Raw genomic sequence first — 16,764 nt, 5'->3', positions numbered from 1 at the left:
TATGGAACCAGAAAAGACCCCAAATAGCCAGAGGAATGTTGGAAAAGAAAAGCAAAGCTGGCGGCATCACAATTCCGGACTTCCAGCTCTATTACAAAGCTGTCATCATCAAGACAGCATGGTACTGGCACAAAAACAGACACATAGATCAATGGAACAGAATAGAGAGCCCAGAAATGGACCCTCAACTCTATGGTCAACTCATCTTTGACAAAGCAGGAAAGAACGTCCAATGGAAAAAAGACAGTCTCTTCAACAAATGGTGTTGGGAAAATTGGACAGCCACATGCAGAAGAATGAAACTGGACCATTTCTTATACCACACACACAAATAGACTCAAAATGGTTGAAAGACCTCAATGTGAGACAGGAGTCCATCAAAATCCTAAAGGAGAACACAGGCAGCAACCTCTTCGACCTCAGCCGAAGCAACTTCTTCCTAGAAACATCGCCAAAGGCAAAGGAAGCAAGGGCAAAAATGAACTATTGCAACTTCATCAAGATAAAAAGCTTTTGCACAGCAAAGGAAACAGTCAACAAAACCAAAAGACAACCGACAGAATGGGAGAAGATATTTGCAAATGACATATCAGATAAAGGGCTAGTATCCAAAATCTATAAAGAACTCATCAAACTCAACACCCAAAGAACAAAGAATCCAATCAAGAAAGGGGCAGAAGACATGAACAGACATTTTTCCAAAGAAGACATCCAAATGGCCAACAGACACATGAAAAATTGCTCAACATCACTCGGCATCAGGGAAATCCAAATCAAAACCTCAATGAGATACCACCTCACACCAGTCAGAATGGCTAAAATTAACAAGTCAGGAAAGGACAGATGTTGGCGGGGATGCAGAGAAAGGGGAACCCTCCTACATTGTTGGTGGGAATGCAAGCTGGTGCAGCCACTCTGGAAAACAGTATGGAGGTTCCTCAAAAAGTTGAAAATAGAGCTACCATATGATCCAGCAATTGCACTACTGGGTATTTACCCCAAAGATACAAAAGTAGGGATCCAAAAGGGTACATGCACCCCGATGTTTATAGCAGCAATGTCCACAATAGCCAAAGTGTGGAAAGAGCCAAGATGTCCATCGACAGATGAATGGATAAAGAAGAGGTGGTATATATATACAATGGAATATTATGCAGCCATCAAAAGGAATGAGATCTTGCCATTTGCAACGACGTGGATGGAACTGAAGGGTGTTATGCTGAGCGAAATAAGTCAATCAGAGAAAGACATGTATCATATGACCTCACTGATAGGAGGAATTCTTAACCTCAGGAAACAAACTGAGGGTTGCTGGAGTGGGGGTTGGGCTGGGAGGGATGGGGTGACTGGGTGATAGACACTGGGGAGGGTATGTGCTCTGGTAAGCGCTGTGAATTGTGCAAGACTGTTGAATCTCAGATCTGTACCTCTGAAACAAATAATGCAATATATGTTAAGAAAAAAAAAAAGAAGAAGAAGGTAGCAGGAGGGGAAGAATGAAGCGGGGAAAATTGGAGGGGTAGACGAACCACGAGAGACGATGGACTCTGAAAAACAAACTAAGGGTTCTAGAGGGGAGGGGGGTGGGAGGATGGGTTAGCCTGGTGGTGGGTATTGAGGAGGGCACATTCTGCATGGAGCACTGGGTGTTATGCACAAACAATGAATCATGGAACACTACATCTAAAACTAATGATGTAATGTATGGGGATTAACATAAGAATAAAAAAAAAAGAAATGATGAGGGAAATTTCCTCAATTTGGTGAAAGACATACATTTACAGATACAAGAAGCTGAGAAAATCCCAAGCAAGACAAAGACAAAGAATACCACACCTAAGCACATCATGGACAAATTGGTGAATGCCAAAGACAGAGAAAAAAACCTTAAAAGCAGTTTGAGGGCAAGATAACCCATTATATACAGAGTCGCAACAATACAGATGATAAATGACTTCTCTTTAGAAACAATGGAGGCCAGAACACAGTGGGAAAGCATCTTTGAAGAACTGAAAGGAGAAAAAAACAACCTGTCAATCCATAAATTTCTATTCAACAAAAATATATGTCACTAGTCAAAGCAAAACAAAGTGTCCTATAAAGAAAAACTAAGAAAAGTCATTGTCAGTACATCTGCAATATAAGATAATTGATACCAGATGTAAAATCTAATCTATAGGAAGGAATAAAAAGCAGAAGAAATGGTAAATATGTGGGTAATTATTTTAAAAACTACTTTTTATTTCCCTCTTAATTTCTTTAAAATACAAATGACTGTTTAAAGCAACAATTATAACATGTGTTGTAGAATTATAATTTATGTGGATGCAATACATGTGACGGTTATAGCATAAAAGAGAGGTGTGGTGAAAGGAAATGTATGAAAACATGGTCCTTTCATCTTATGTGAAGTGGTACAATATGGATCCTTTTTTTTTTTTAAGATTTTATTTATTTGTTTGTCAGAGAGAGAGAGCACAAACAGGGTGAGGCAGCAGGCAGAGGGAGAAGCAGGCTCTCCGCTGAGCAGGGAGTCTGATGCGGGACTCGACCCCAGGACCCTGGGATCATGACCTGAGCTGAAGGCAGGCGCTTAACCGACTGAGCCACCCAGGCATCCCTACAATGTGGATTCTAAAAACACTGTAGGGGCGCCTGGGTGGCTCACTCATTAAGCGTCTGCCTTCGGCTGGGGTCATGATCCCAGGGTCCTGGGATGGAGCCCGCATCAGGCTCCCTGCTCTGCGGGAAGCCTGCTTCTCCTTCTCTCACTCCCCCTGCTTGTGCTCCCTCTCTCGCTGTGTCTCTCTGTCAAATAAATAAATAAAATATTTAAAAAATAATAAAAAATAAAAATAAAAACACTGTAAAAGGTTAGTGACTTATATTGTAATCCTTAAAAGCAATCACTTAGAAATGTAAAGAGGTATAGTTAAAAAATCAATAAAGCGGAATGGAATTCTAAAATACATCCATTTAATCTAAAAGAAGACAAGAAAGAATGGAGAAATGTTTTTAAATGAGATACATTAAAAATAAAGTGTTATAATTAAATTTAATTTTATTGATATTTACTTTAAGTGTAAATAGACTAAACTCCTAAGTTAAAATATAGGAAAGGAATTTAAAATGCAAGATCTAAATATGTGCTGTCTAGGGACATGCAGTTTAAATATAAAGGTCAAATAGGCTGAAAATAAAGTAAAGGAAAAGATACTGTGCTGGCTATATTAGTATCAGATTTTTGACGCGGTAGCTACAGGACTCTGTGCCTCTGCTTCAGGATATAAACATGAACAAAATGAACAAAGTCCTTGCCTTTATGGAGCTCGTGATATAGTAGAGTTGATAATAGAGAGGAGCAAGAAGGTAATAATTAAGATCAGGGACTTTGGAGGCACTATGATGAGTCTCAGTCACAGCTGTGTACACATAACAGCTGGGTGGCCTTACGGAGGGTACTTAAACCTCTCAGTGCCTACCTTTCCTCATCTCATAGATGGATATAATAACAACAATAATAATAATCATGGTAATAATAATAGTACTTCCCTTGATGTGAGAAATAAATGTGTTAGTACATACGAACACATAAGTGAGCACTACCTTAGTTTTTCCTATCATTTTTATTTTGGAAAAAGTAATGCAGGGAAAGGGGAGAGGGAGTGCCTGGAACGGGGTGGGGCTGAATTTTTTTAAGTAGTGCAGTCATAAAAGTTCTCTGAAGAAGGTGACATTTGAGTAAAGACTTATCTCTATATGGAGGATAATTGTGTGTTAGAACAGAGGCCAGCACAGGGGGCAAGTGACTCACTACAAGTCTAATGATCGGTGCTAGGTCTGGAATCTGGGGCCTGGGTATTTGATTCCAGTCCTCTGTTCATCATGACTATCACTTCTCTCTCAAACTTAATGGGAAATTGTTTCTTTAATATTCAACTAAAATATGAAATAGCAAAGAAAGGCATACGGACTAAAAAGAAGTTTCAAGGATGAATTCTGTTACTCCAAGGTTTTTCATGTTTCATTATTACCAATGCTCTTCCTCACATTAACATCTTAACTTTCTCATTGTTATCACTTTCATAAAAATCTTGTTTACCATCCAAACTTAATTCCAAAATCCACCATTTCACATACTCTCCTGACAAAATCTTCAACTCCCTCAGTATCAGTAAAGTCACAAATTTTCTTTTTAACAATCACTAACAATGATTAACAACCATCATTAAGTAGCAAATGGACATTAATTGGTTCCAATTTTTTACAGTGAACTATATTATGAATTTATTTAGAAAAAATAATGAAAGGTTAAAAGGTTAAAAAAGACTTTGTCTACCCAAAAACAAAAAGAAGTAACATTAAGGAAATGTGAATTATGGGAAAAGATTTCCAGCATATTTCACAGGCAGATATTAAATAATCTTAATATGAAAATAACTTTGAATACCTAGAAGGGTGTTATTCAAAATCTACAATGAAATAATTTAAATAAAAGTTCTGCATCACAAACATATAAGATTAAAGAACAAATAAGTATAACATATATAAATAAAAAGGCATATTATAAAAGATATACACACTCATATATATGTAGTGATTAAAATTTAGAAGAACAATATATATGTTCATGTGAACCTACTTATACAGTACTATACACACAGAAATATATTTGGAGAATATAAACTAAATTACCATGTATGGACATCTTGCTATGTAATAGGATCAAAGAAATATAACAAAAACTTTTTCAATAGCAATACACATTTTTCCGCTGCATTTAATTTTGAAACAAATACATATAATTTTGAAATCATAAAAAGGTGAGATAAAGTTGTAGTTTATTCCTGATTGGGAATTTGATTATAAAAATATTGTCAAAATATAATATATCTTTATATTAATATATACACACACATTTAATACACATACACATAATTTTAAAAGCGAGATTACAGAAAGTTTAACAAAATTTATATCTGTATGCCCACACTTACATATGTGTTTCACTATATATATCTATACATATTTTAACATTATCTCTCTCTCTCTCTCACACACACACACACACATACACACACACACACACAGCTTTTTATATCCTGGAAGAAGGTGAAGAAAACTTCTTGTCACATGATTTAATGTGATTTAATGTCTGGGGGCTCTGTCTAGATTATTTCATTTTCAAGTAAACTTCCAGAAAATTCTTTCTGATGGAGCCCCTCCTTTCCTGGTAAATGATGTCCAAGCCACCATTCTGGATTTTATCATTAGATGACACTAATCTCCAATTTTTTATTATTTGGAAAAAGTACCTATTAAAAGTTATTTTGCATTGTGAGTTGTAAAAGAGTATATAAAACAAAATCATGATTAAATCACACTACTCAGCAGTTTTCTTCTTTTCTATGGTTCCACAGATGAAAATCATATTACAGGTCTGGGATCAGAGCAAAGGGAAAAGAGGTTCAGGCTCCTCTACAACTGCGCTGTGAAGTTACACACAATTTTCCAGAGATGCCCAACTGCTGGGTAGTGGATTTCCACACAGGATTTCCTCAGGGACAAACCAAGTCCTGGAGTATTCCCTGACCATGATACCTGGCTGGGGTCTCAGATTAGCTCTCCGCTCCCCTCTTTCCCTGGTTAGTTTCCCTGGTTAGCCTCCCTCGGGTCTCAGTTTAAACCTCACTTCCTGTGGGAAGTTTCCTCAGACACAGATAATGGTTTGATTATCCTTAATCATCTAGTCACTCCACCAGCTCACCATTTCCAGATACACTTTTTCATTTGCAAGGAGTCCGATGAGAGTGAGTTCCAAAAGTCTCACGGGCTGTGTGGCTTCATACAATGCACTGAAGACTCTAGAGCTTTCTAATGTCCTATCTGAAGCTTCGCCCCAGGATTCACCTCTTGCACTTTTTTTTTTTAAGATTTTATTTATTTATTTGTCAGAAAGAGAGAGAGAGAAGCTGAGCACAAGCAGGAGGAGCGGCAGGCAGAGGGAGAAGCAGGGTCCCTTCTGAGCAGGGAGCCTGAAGCGGGACTCGAACCCAGGACCCTGGGATCATGACCTGAGCTGAAGGCAGATGCTTAACCGACTGAGCTACCCAGATGTCCCAACCTCTTGCACTTTTTGAGAGGGATGCCCAGGACATGGGCCAGTTGAGCAGTGGAACCGCAGAGGTGTTCCATGGAGAACAACTGGGGCGGGTATTGTAGAGAAGTTGTGGAGGCTGTGGACTGATGTTACCTCCTCTAAAAGGTCCCATGAGAACTCCTAAACGAATCTCTTCTTTTTACCAGACAAGGTATTCCATGGCAAGGACCACAGGAACCTCCCAGAGGTACAACTGTGGGTTTGAAAGTTTAAACGATTTACTTTGTGGAATACTGTTGAAAATCCATTTCCAAAATATATAAATGAACTTGGAAAAGAGGGAAAATTGAAGCAAGCAAAATTCTCTATTAAACTCTGGTGACATATAATCATTCTCTCTATTCTTATTAACTGTGTGCATAATATGACACTGACTTATCTTTTTTTTTAAAGATTTTATTTATTTATTTGACAGAGAGAGAGAGCACAAGCAGGGGAAGCGGCAGGCAGAGGGAGAGGGAGAAGCAGACTCCCTACTGAGCAGGGAGCCCAACGTGGGGCTCAATCCCAAGACCCTGGGATCATGACCTGAGCCAAAGGCAGATGCTTAATGACTGAGCCACCCAGGCGCCCTACACTGACTTACCTTTTAATCTATGTGATAATATTGAATCTCTTGACATACCTGCAGAGTCCACATGGTGTTTCCCTCTTTACAGATGAGGAGGCTGAGCCTCACATCCCAGGCGTGCCTGAGGCCAAAACACCTGTGTGACCTACACTGCCCTTGTGATTTCATCAAATGCCAAACAAGGACCCTATGAGGGAAGGTCCTCTGCTCAATCCCCGGATGGGAGGCCTGAGGCTTGGGAAGCTTAGTTCCCCATCCTGCCATCTTTCCATTTCCTGGAACCCTCTCCAAAATCACCTAACACAAGCCCAAATCCCATAATACTTTATTCCTAATGCCCTCTTACTGAGACATCCCGTGGGTCTCTGTGGTGTCCATTCTCCCTAACTGTAATGAGAGAAATGCCCAGAGGCAGCTGCTCTGTTCATTTCCCTGGGTCCTGGCATACTCTGCTTATGGAAAGATAAGGCTGTGGAATTCATGTGGGCTTAGCTCCATGAAAAGGCATTATTTCCTGTACATTTCTTCTTTTCCTGCTCATTATGAACAGAGGCATCCAGTTCATGGACACCTCCAACAAGGTGCACATCTTACAAAGGTTGCCGGTGGAATGCGTGGTAGGCCCCGCTTCATGTCCCCTTTCAGGGCCCAGCAGCCTCTGTGAGGAAGGAGGCCCAGAAGCAGCTGCAAGTCTCCAGGGGGAGTGGTCATGATGATACCCTTTTCCGTCCCTCATCTCCAACTAGTTTGTGTGCCTTCACCCAGAATACCTCTGGATCCTGTGTTACCCTCTGCTCCCAATATTTTGTTCTGGAATTTATCTCTGACTGATCACATACTCTGGGATCCCTGCCTGTGGTCCCTAACCCCAAAGTACTGCATAACTGCTAATCTTCCTAAATATAGATTCCATTGATCCCACATGGCTTCTCATAAGCCTTGAGTGACATCATGCCTTTAATGATCCCAGAATCTCCCTCTGTTCACAGCCCCTTGTCATACCATCATCCTATAACTCTTGTGCTGAAGAAAGCCAGTGGTTGGATGCAAACATTTTATACCTCTTCAATGGCCATATCCAAAGGCAGGAACCTCAGATCTGGAGCAGACAAGGTTAGACACTGTCCCCACCCCTCCAAAATAAAATAAAGTGAGAAGAAGTGATGCCTGGCTGTTCTTAGTACCCTAGCCTGCATCAGAAAAGGTGGTGGGGAGGTAGCGGTAGGAGGACATGCCTCTAACCAAGTATCTCCCAGGTCAGGCAAGGCTTTGATCTCACCCAGACTTCCTAGAAGATTGTGTAATATCACAAAGAAGCAAATATGTAATAATCCTGCAATTGTTCCTAACCCAGGATGGTCTCAGCCCCCTGGTGTGTCCAATCAGTTACCTCTGAGCCATGTCTACTCACCTGGGAGCCCCCACTCTTCACCAGTCGGGCTGGACTCCCCATCTCTTCCCTCCCATCCAGCTTCCATTAGTCCTGCCCACTGTGCCAGGCCCAGCTCATCTTCAGGGAGTCTCTGACGACTCCAGTGAGCCCTTCCTCCTCTTTATATATGAAGGAGGTTCTACAGAGGTTACCATAAGTTCCACAAGGACCTGGACCTTGTGAAACCATTACCGTGACCTCTGCAGCCCCTGGGCCACCGAAGGTGTGAAGAGTGACAGATGCTCAGTGAACACCCATGTGACAGTGTAGGACATGCAGGGGAAGGAACTTACCCTGGGATGGCCCAGGCATTGAGTCCTAGGAAGAGCTCCTGACGCGCATTCCAGTGTTCCTCCCAGTAGATCCCCAGTCACCTCTTCCTGGGCATCAAGATCTTCCCAGACACCCAGGTCATGTGCAGTCCTGATGTGAACATAGAGGGCACCAACTGAGGACAGAAAAAGCAGAATTGTTCCATGGAAAGGATAAGGACTTTGCCCCAGCGCTGCTCCATAACACCGCGTGTCACAGAGATGGCACTGAAATACCTATGTTAAACAGATGAGTATGTGTGTTTCCCTTCTTCTTACATTGGCAAATATTCACTAAAACGTGGTGATGCTATCGAGGTAAGAAACCTCATCCCTGTCAAAGACTGGAACAGTTGGGATGGGAAGGAAGCAAACATTTGCATTGTGGATGATACACCAAATAACATGTTGGAATCTTTACAAAGATTTCTTCCTGAACTCTTCACAACGATCCCTTGAGGTAGGAGTCAGAATTTCTTTCTAAACCTCAAGAAAGTGAGGCTGAGAGAAGTTAAGTAGATTCCTTAGGCTCACTCAGCCACTAAGAGACAAAACCATCATCATCGCCCCTGTTTGCCTGACTCCAGAGCCCAAGTTTGGAACCAGAAATGCAACCTCCCCTTTAGATGCATGATTTGGGCAAATGAAAATGACAGGTACTACTGGTGAGTGTACAGCCACTCTGAAGAGCAATGTGGTAACTCTTAGTAAGTATGTAGTGAAGCTGAGTGTGATCCTACGTAATGATCCAGCAATTGCACAACCTTGGTACACAATGTGAAAAAATAATTGACAGGTGAGCACAAGGAAACAAATAACAAGAATATTCTTTGATACACTGTGATAATAAATCTTTAGGGGGAAATGCCCATTAATAGAACACCAAAAAAATACATGGTGGTATAATCATTGGAATCATGCACAGTGGTGAAGCATCAGTGAAATATAACTACAGGAATCTGCACACAGAGCATCTCAGAAACATAAGGTGGTGTAACAATAGTAAGGAGTGCAAGGACACCTACATTATGAGATCCATTCTGACTAGAGATGCAGTCATTGGTAATGAAAGTATAAAGAAAACCACGAGGATCAAAAAAACCAATTTCAATAGAGTGTTTACCTCTAAGGAATGGGAAAGTACAATCAGAGGAGTAGACAGTGGGATTCCAATGTAAGTGGAGTTACAGATTTCCTTCTTAAAGTATTTTAGCTGCATTGCATATGTCCTGATATGCTGTGCTTTTATTTTGTCATTCATCTCAAAGTGCACATGGAACACTCTCCAGAATAGACCTTTATGTCACAGTATGAGCCTCAAAAACTTTTAAAAGATCAAAAACATACAAAGTATCTTTTCTGACCACAACGGCATGACACTAGAAATCAATAACACAATGAAAACTAGAAAATTCACAAGTTGCTGAAAATTAAACAATGCCCTCTTAAACTATCAATGGGTAAAAAAAATTACAAAAAAATAGAAAATACTTTGAAACAAATGAAAATGAAAACACAACATACCACAACACCTTATGGGATGAAGTGAAAACAGTACCCAGAGGGAAATTTATAGCTATAAATGTTTACATTAAAAACGAAAAAGATTTCAAATTGGTAACATACTTTTACACCTTAAGGAAACAGGGAAAAAAGAGCAAACTAAATCCAAACATAGTAGAGGAAAGAAAGAGTAAATATTAGAACAGAGATAAGTGAATAGAAGATAGAAAAACAATACAATTGACAAAACCAAAAATTGGTTCTTTGAAAAGACCAATAAATTGACAAATCTTTAGCTAGAATGACAAAAGAGAGAAGCTTTGAACAACTGAAATCAATAATTAAAGTGGGGCATTACCACTGACCTTCCAGAAATTTAATAAAAAGTATTATAAAAGAATACTGTGAACAATGATATGCCAACAAGTTATATAACCTAGGTGAAATGGACAAATTCCTAGAAAAACACAAATGACCACAAATGACTCAAAAAGAAAAGAAAAGAAAATCTCAACAGATCTGTAACAAGTAAATAAATTGAATTGGTAATTAAACACTTCCCAACAAAGAAAAGACTAGGACCAGATAACTTCATTGGTGATTATTATCAAACATTTAAAAAAATATTACCAATCTTTCTCAAACTCTTCCCAAAAAAAAGAGGAAAAGGGAATACTCCCTAACTTATTCTATAAGGCCAGTATTCCTCTGACACCACAAAAAAATATAGACCAATATCCCTTATTAATAAAGATGCAAAATCCTGAATGAAACAGTAGCAAACTAAATCCAATGGCATGGTGAAAGGATTATACACCATGACGAAGTGAGATCTATCCCATGAATAAAGGATAGTTCAACATAAGAAAATCAATAACTGTACTATGCCACATTAATAGAAAAAAGGGGGAAAAAAAACACAATCCTCTCAATTGAGGCAGAAAAAGCATTTGACAAAATGGAACACCCATTTAAGATAAAAGCACTCAGAAAACTCGAAATAGAAAGGCACTTCCCCAACATGATAAAGGACATTTATAGAAAACTCAAAGCTAACGTTATACTCAGTGGTGAGCAATTGAAAATTTTCCACCTAAGATCGATGACATGACAAGGATGTCCGCTTTCACCACTGCTATTCAACATAGTACTGAAAGTTCTAGTCAGAGCAGTTAGGCAAATAGAGAATTAATTAAAAGAATTAAAAGAATCTAAATTGGAAAGGAAGACTTAAAACTATTTCTACTAACAGGTGACATGGTCATATATACAGAATCCCTAAGAATCCACAAAAAAAGCTACTATAGCTAATAAACTAATTCAACAAAGTTTCAGAGTATAAGATCAACACACAAAAATCAGTTGTATTTCTATACTCGAGCAATAAGCAATTTGAAGAGGAAATTAAGAAAACAATTTGATTTACAATAGCATTCAAAGAAATAGAGTACCCAGAAATAAATTTAACCAAGGAGGTGAAAGATATGTACAATGAAAACTACAAAACATTGCTGAAAAAAATTAAAGAAGACCTAAATAAATGGAAAGACATTCCTTCCTTGTTTATGGTTAGAAAACATAATATTGTTGAGATAGCAATATTACTCAAAGCAGTCTTCAGATTTGACAAAATCCCCAAAGATATAAAACATAAGTTCACACAAAATCTTGTACACAAATGTTCACTGCAGCATTATTTATAATAGAAAAAAGTGGGGAAAAAGCAAATGGATAAACAAAATGTAGTATATTCATTCAATAGGGTATTATTTGGCAATTACAAAATGAAGTACTGTTGTAAGCTACAACATGGGCGAATTTCAAAATAATTATGCTTAGCGAAATAAGCCAGACCCCCACCCAAAAAAAGAATATTTACTATATGATCCTTTTCTATGACATTCTGGAAAAGATTAAACTATGGGGATAAAAATAAGATCAGAGATTGTCAGAGACAGGTGGAAGGGGAGAGGAGATTGAACTTTACCAGATGATAATAAATGTTTATATCTCCATTGTGGTGGAGGATGCCAACCAATTGTATGCTTTGTCAAACTTATAGAACTGAACACCTAAGAAGAGCCAGAGTGACTATATGTAAAGTATACTTCAATAACTTGAGCTGAAAAAATAGACCACTTTTAAGACCAGTTCTGAGTTGAAGAGGCTGATAGAACACTTAGAGAAGAATACTTGTCAGAAACCACAGGAAACATTTAAAAACAATTAAGACAGCAATTGTTAACATTCAGTTATTTTCCTTCCCCTCTATGCAAACTTTATGATTTTAAAATAAAGTGAGAAAATTATTTTAAAAATGTAATGATAACAGCTAAAATAATAGTAAGTTAATGTATAATTTCCAAAGGGGTAGAATTAAACCAAGGATTTTAAAGGGCAAAAAGCCTAAAAGAATCCATAAGATTCCAAGAAACTAGAAAAAAGAGGAGCATAGGAAAAGCAGGAAAATAGAAAGGACAAAATCAAATGGCATAAATAACTCCAAATACATAAGAAATTATACTAAATATAAAAACACTAACCCAGCCACTTGTTAAAAGACAATATTTGATTGATTTGCAAAAGACGCCTAAAATATAATGGCAGAGAAAGGAAAAAATAACTCCAGATATATGGAGTTAACAAGATTTACTACCGAAAAATAACAGCATTGAAATGTTGAAAGTAAAAGGACAGAAAAAGATATGTCAGGCAAATACTGAACAAAGAAACCTGATGTAGCTATATTATTGCCAGGAAAAAAAACAGTCTTTAAGGCAAAAAGCTTTATTAAAGATAATGAGGGTCAGTACAGAATGATGAAAGGTATAATTCTCCTGTAAGGCATCACAGTTATATGCTTTTATGCTTCCTAATAACACAGCTCCAAAACCTACAAAGCAAAAATTGACAAATTACAAAGAGAAATTGACAAATCTACCATTATAGTGAGAGTTCTTAACATTCTTCTCCCAGTAATTGATATATCAAGCAGGTAAAAAAATCAGTAAATACCTAGAAGACTTGAAAAAGTGAAATTAACATCTTGATCTAATGGACCATAGGATTCTACACCAACATTTAGAGAAATCAAATTCTTCTCAAGCATTTTGTAAAGGAAACATTTACAAAAATTGACATACTAGCCCATAATGTAAATGTCAAAAAATTTACAAGCTGATTCTAAAGTGTCTTGGAAAGAGCAAAAGTGCCAGCAATAACCAAGATAATTCTGAAGCCAGAAACAAGATAGGGAAACATGCCCTACCAGACACCATGACCCATTAGAAATCTATAGTAATTAAGACAGTGCAATATAGGCACAGGGACAAACAAATAGGTTTGCCAGATAAAATACAGAAAGTCCAGTTAAATTGGAATTTCAGATAAACAATGGTATGTATTTTGCATGCTAAATCTGGCAACCTTATATATATTTAAGCCACTGGAACACCAGAGAGAGCTTAGAAGCAGAACCATACACATATGGGAACTCAACCTTTTACAGAGGTAGCAGATCAGGTCAGTGGGAGGAGATAAGTTATTCAGTATGTGGTATTGGGACAATTGTTTATTTATATGTACAAGAAACACAGTAAAATTGCTTCTGTATCTCACACCCATAAAAATTCTGTCCCAGATGGATTAAAGACTAAATCTAAAAAAAAATCTTGAGACACATAGAGGTAAATATAGGAATTAATTTTTTGACACTGGGGTAGGAAAACTTTCTAAAACAAGACACAAAAAGTACAAACCATAAAGCAAATGACTGATAATTAAATTACAATGAAATATAAAGCTTGTGTATCAAAGCCTGCATCTTTTTTTTTCAAAACATGCATTTTAAAATGCATGAAAAGGCAAGCCTCAAAGTAGAAAAATATATTTGCAACAAATATAATGAACAAAGGATTAGTATCCAGAATTGATGAAGAATATGTAATCTATTATATAAATCAAGAAAAAGATACCACACAGTCTATGAAAGTTTCTAGAAGATTCAAATGTCTTTGACTGTTTTCAGTTCTGGGTGGCCTCAGCTCTTCATCCTGAAGGTCTGGTCAGGGATGGACTTCTAGAAGCCCCTTAGACTGAAAAGGGATGGAATGTGAAGCAGTGTGAAGCTTCTTTTTCTGAATGGGTGCTATGAATGATAGAAATGCCTTCATATGGGTCAGAGGCAACATGATGCCCCACTTTTCTCTTGTAAGCAAGAAATAACTTTTCAGAGTCCTTGTAAAAACAGAATCAGCCAAATGCTTCGATCTGCAGGTACACAAAAGCAGATACATAGCATTATACAACAAGGTCTTGGTAAGTGATGGATATTTTCAGATTTTACTTTATATGCTCACTTATTTTTTGAATTGTTAAAGGCACATATGATGAGCAATATTCTTTTACAATGCACACAATATAAACATTAAAAATGGCCTTATTTTGTATTTTGAAGCTCTCTCATTTGTCTTTCTCCTGGAATATTCTGCACCCTACTCCTTTCTGAAAGTACATTTTGTGACGGGTCTCACTTTAGCATATTTATCCACTTGATCCCTACATTTTTAAGAGGAGAAAAACAGTGTTCCAAGTCCATGCACATTGAGAATTTTAAATTTTATTTACAAACCAACAATAACAAATAATCTTATACAAGGATCATTTCTGTAGGATAGTACTTAGCAATCCAGAGTGATCAGGAAATACAGAGAGAGGGAAACAATAATCTGTAATTTTACTTTACACATGTCTGTGTTGTTGACATTAAAAGGATAATATTATTATTAAAACAATGGTATTAAAAGAAAATGAATAAAACTTTTGAATGGCCTTGCTTGCATCCTCCCTCAGCTTTCTTTTTTTTTTTCAACTAGAATTTTAAAGCGCAACCAAAACCACTTATTTTCTACCTTTTAGTAATCTTTCCATGTATTTTATAGGCAAGCCCTTACCAGGTTTTGCTTGACTTACTTCCAACACTCTGGCACTTTCCACTTGTTTCTGAATGTACGTGTTCTGGATTAAGAAAGTTCCATATATGGTAATGTGGATTCCATTAAGCAGAAGAATGAAAGAGTAAATCCCATTACTTAGCCATGTGACTGTAGGCATCTTTCAAAGAAAACACCCTCTACCCTTCACCATTTCACCCCACCCCAAATAATCCTGGACCCTAATCAGGAGGTATTAAGTGATTCTTTTTAAATTGTTCTGTAAGTAACAGATTGGAGGGAGGCAAAGTAATGTAAGGCTGAGTATCAGCAAAGTCAATGTAAATGGGTCAAAGTGATCCTGATGACAGAATCCCTCTTTTTAATACCTACAGCTGAGGAAAATATGGCACACAGATAATGCAGTGACTTGCCCAAGGTCATAGAACCACTGTGCAGGAGGGAAAGGACTAGCACCTAGCTATCAGAAAGGAATACAAATATTTCTACTGTACCACACAATAAGGTAGTAAGAGGAGAAAACAATACCTGATTTGTCTTATTTGTATTATGTCAAGAACATGGAGTCTGACTGATATCAGAAAAGGATAGCCTCCAATCACAATTTTTCCACAGAACGGATGAACAACCCTACACGGGCTGTTGCATTTCATCCATTCTAAAATACACATTTGTTTCACTTTTTAACACTTCAATCACTGGTCTTAGCATTACTACAGCAAGCATTTTATCTTTCTTGGTAATATCTAAAATAGCTTGTGTCTTAAAAGTGATGGCATCTTATATTCAATGAAATACAGCTCTTCACCTGTTGGAGCTTCAGTTTCCTCATCTAGAATATAGAGCTGAAAAATCAAACTGTCATGAGGATTAAGGGAGGTAAAACAGTGTACAGCAACAATCCTAGCTCCAGGCACAGAACAGGTGCCCAGAGTTCCTTGGGTTCCCCAGGGGGAGTCCCCTCAGGATTCTCTCTCTTCCCTCTCTCTCTGCCCCTCCCCCCCCATGTGCACGCTCTCTGGGGAAGTGGTGAATGGGGGCATGGACCATGGAACCCATCATCTGACCCTTCTACTTTCTCCCAGTGAATCAGCTCCTTAAATCTGCACCCTCCTTTCTAATCCAGCTTAAAATGCATGGCCCATCACTTCAACTGTTTCACTTCAGTAATCCTCCACTCTCTTGTCCCTTGGTCCTTCTGCTTCAACCATGGGGTAAACCCCTGCAATATAGAGCTGTGGATTGTCCTGCAGGAAAAAATTCCTGCAAAAGGAATTGCTGGGTCAACATGCAAAAAAGGTTTACCCTTTTTAACTTACTGGATGACTGTGGGGAAAGAGCTCTCACCCATTGTTGGTGGGAGTGGAAATCAGTACTGAACATTTTAAATCTGCATTTGACAATGCCATATGCTTTGGATGAAAATTTTTACTCTCAGGAATTTATCCTATGGAAAATCTTAAACAAGTTCTAAAAATATATGCACAATCACCATGATTGTACCATTGTTTCAAATAGGAAATTATTGTAACAAGTTTTGCTGTAAGATAAATTCCTCAGGGCAGAATGGCTGGATCAAGGCTTCTCAGATATAAAATATTTAATTTGGGGCGCCTGGGTGGCTCAGTCAGTTAGGCATAGGACTCTTGATTTCAACTCAGGTCATGATCTCAGGGTTGTGAGATCGAGCCCCAAGTTGGGCTCCGTGCTCAGCGGGGAGTCTCCTCAGGATTCTCTCTCTTCCCTCTCCCTCTGCCCCTCCCCCCACGTGCATGCTCTCTCTCATTCTCTCTCTCTCAAATAAATAAATCTTAAAAAAATATTTAATTAAAAAG

General features: G+C 38.1%; 1 long non-coding RNA gene across 1 annotated transcript in view; it reads right to left on the bottom strand.

The window, feature by feature from the left end:
* Window positions 1–16,764, bottom strand: part of LOC129046475 (uncharacterized) — a 31,994-nt gene that overhangs the window by 11,477 nt on the left and 3,753 nt on the right. The window contains exon 3 of the long non-coding RNA XR_010406315.1: window positions 8,457–8,611. This is a non-coding gene — a long non-coding RNA (uncharacterized LOC129046475). The remainder of the gene's footprint in view (window positions 1–8,456; window positions 8,612–16,764) is intronic.

This window comes from Mirounga angustirostris, unplaced genomic scaffold (genome assembly GCF_029215605.1).
Source record: "Mirounga angustirostris isolate CCGP_5_RB_7025 unplaced genomic scaffold, mMirAng1.0.hap1 SCAF_11, whole genome shotgun sequence".
In the NCBI taxonomy this organism is placed as follows: Eukaryota; Metazoa; Chordata; class Mammalia; order Carnivora; family Phocidae; genus Mirounga; species Mirounga angustirostris.
Note: the sequence above shows the minus strand (reverse complement) of the source record. Positions and strands in the feature narration are given on the sequence as shown.